This window comes from Seriola lalandi, unplaced genomic scaffold (assembly GCF_002814215.2).
Source record: "Seriola lalandi dorsalis isolate HSWRI2012SDOR001 ecotype SW California unplaced genomic scaffold, Sedor1 jcf7180002054948, whole genome shotgun sequence".
NCBI classification, from domain to species: Eukaryota; Metazoa; Chordata; class Actinopteri; order Carangiformes; family Carangidae; genus Seriola; species Seriola lalandi.
This window is the reverse complement of record NW_019525499.1, coordinates 910,959-914,097: the sequence shown is the minus strand read 5'-3', so window position 1 is coordinate 914,097 and position 3,139 is coordinate 910,959.

Below are 3,139 nucleotides of genomic sequence, written 5' to 3'. Positions count from 1 at the left end.
AAGGAACAGTTTGGAAAGATGCTCGTGTCTCTTCCACATGATTCCTCTAGATGGCAGTCAAGGAACACGTTTGACTCTGGGCTCTGCTCAGCCTTCAGCCTGGTCGGTTTTGCACCTGCCTGTCCCACCGCTGTCCCACCCCCATAGTGTGGACTTTCCTCTGGTCGGGGCTGTTTGTGGCTTGGGGAAGGCTGGCATCCCGGTTAATCCATCCTATGGCTTTGTAAATGGAGGTTAAATTGATAAGGACACCCAGGCCCCAGTCAATCCCTGACCTTTTGTTAAGTGCATGGGCACAAAAAGGAGGCGTGTCACCAGACAAGCTTTACTAAGCCGAGGCTTTTTAGGTGTGTCACATATTAAGCCAATCACTGTGATATATGCTGAACGGTTATGGTGAAATACATATTTTAGAATTAATGCTGTAGAGCATATGAGCCTCTGTGAGCCGACTTCAAAAACAAACATTTAAAGGACATACAGTAATTAGCCCAGATAAAAAAATCTCTAATCCGGTTTTATTCATCCACATAGAATCAAACATATAAAATCAAAAACAACAAAAACACAAAACAAACAAACAAACAAATAAAATAATTATATTTTAATATATTTAGCATTTTCCTTATGTAATTCTCCGTCATGAGCAGCCTGAACATAACAATAACACACCACTTTGAGACGTGTATTTAAAAACAAAATCTCAGTAACTGCCAACAGTTTTACTTACTACTCTTGGTTTGAGAGTGAGGCAAGAAGAGATGCCACATCTCGTTTTGGCTTGATTTTCAGAGATATACACACCACCCATGCCACTTTATTCATTTAATTAATTACTTATTTATTTTTTATAGATGTACAGTCTTAAATGCAAAGGGCCTTCGGTGGCATTAGGTCTAATTACATTGTTTACCTGCAACAAATTGGGCAGGATTTTCATGAATTATCCTCCCAAAACTATAGGTCCAAAGTGGGACCGGGTGTCCTTGTCCAGGTTCATCCGGTGTTTTCAGCACCAGAGCAGGCAGGAGCTCCAGCTGACAGACAATAGCCGTCAGCAGCAGCATCAGACCAGGGAACAATCACCAATTCATGGAAGGAAAAGGGGGAGTAAAAGGGTGACGCGTCAGCAGAACGCACCAGGTCCGACAGGAGGACGGAGATCCAGTAAAGACGTGTGAGATTGCTTACAAAGTGACTGAGAGCAGAGATGAGACGCGTTAAGGCTGCAGAGTATAAATGAAGAAAAGGCTGTGGTGGCTTTTACTGGGCCAGTTTATCTTTTCTGCAAAGATATATGATCGCAGCAGAGATGCATATAAACTTTTAAATAACCTCCTATATAACATGAAGATATGATTCTTTATTTACATTGTTAAGCCTGGTCAAGCAAGAGCTGTTGAAGTTGCTTCATAATAATCTTTAAACAAAACATGACTGGAAGAGGGAGATGGAGCAAGTAAAGCCACAATATGGCGGATTTCAGTTTAATCATTGAGTGTAGCCTAATGCTGAAGATAAACTCCCTCATCCTTCCCCTGTATTCCTGGCACATGTTGTGTGTGTGTGTGTGTGTGTGTGTGTGTGTGTGTGTGTGTGTGTGTGTGTGTGTGTGTTGACGGCGCGGTCCTCGGTGCATACATCAGTGCTGTACAGTGCCGTGCCATGCTAAGAAGGCCTGAGAACGGCGGTAGAAAACACAGGTGCTGGGGCTCTATTTAAGCTGCTCAGCCCTCTGTCCACTCGGTGTGCACAAGGCGAGAGATCACAGCCTGCACCAAGGGCTCCCACCCCACCCCAACACACACACACACACACACACACACACACACTGCAACCATATGTGCCGTGCGTGTGCGCGCGCGCGGGAGGATGGGGGGGTGGTCGTATTCGCTTGAGTAAGCCAGAGTTGGGTTGCTTTCATGTTATGCTTGTTTTAAAAAGATGAGGCTTGTGCAATGGCAGTCCACACTAATAAGCATTAGACTGAAGTATTTCTTGACACCCACCACCACAGATACACACACACACACACACACACACACACACACACACACACCCCCCCCTCCTAACCTGACTATGAAGAATGATCCCATCTGCCTATATACGGAAGCCTACATATAATGAAAGCTTATACACCGCTGATCCTGTATCATCGCCTCCTGCCTTGTGTGACCTCCAAATTACAATTTAATAGAAGAACATTTTCAAACGCTGCCCTTGTCTCAGCGAGAGAGAGAGAGAGAGTGCGCGTGCGTGCGTGCGTGTGTGTGTGTGTGTGTGTGTGTGTGTGTGTGTGTGTGTAGGAGAGACTGCGCGTGTGATGGGGTTGGGGGAGTTGATCAGTTGACAACAAGCAGCAGGTGCATGGCGCCTGGCATTGGTAAAAACGCAACAATTTACGCACCTCGGCAACGGACACGCGTAATCGAAATTACACTAAGTCAAAATGTCACACATATCACGACGTTTACCTGCTTGCAGCCACACCAAATTGTAAAAGTGTCGACCTGACCCGGTAACCACACATCACTACTACCATATAGCCATTTTTAAATATAATTCCAACTGTGTTTATTGAGTTTTTGTGGCATTTTTATTTTCCTTGTGTAAGAAAAAAAAACTGTAGCTATTTGCTGTAATTCCTCTAAAATGTGTTGCAGGATAGTTGTGATTTAAGGTTGATGGTGAGGTGAACATATAATGTGTAATTAATGCAGACACGGTTGTTCTGGCCTTTACAGGGGTGGCTAATTGCTGCTAGTAGGCTATTTCACATAATAGCCTAAGCCAGAAAAGGAGAACAGTAGCTCTGCGTCTAAAATACAGAATGGCAGCTCTTGGTCATAAAACTTAGTATAAATTACCACTCAGTCAAGAGGAATGCTGCAGCCCTGTGTCTTACCTATTGAAGAAAGGAGAGAGAGGGAGCAGAAAGTTTAGTCCAAAGGGCCCCGCTCATTCCTGCACTGACAGCCGCGCTGGTGAGGCTAAAGGGAAACTGGTGCTCTTTGGGTGCTGCATGAATACACACCAATAGGAAAGTTGTGTTCAGTTAACTGGTGAAATCCGAGAAAAAACAGGGCAGGGCAAGTATTTCTCACCGCCAGACTCCGGCCTAATAGCCCCCCCACCCACC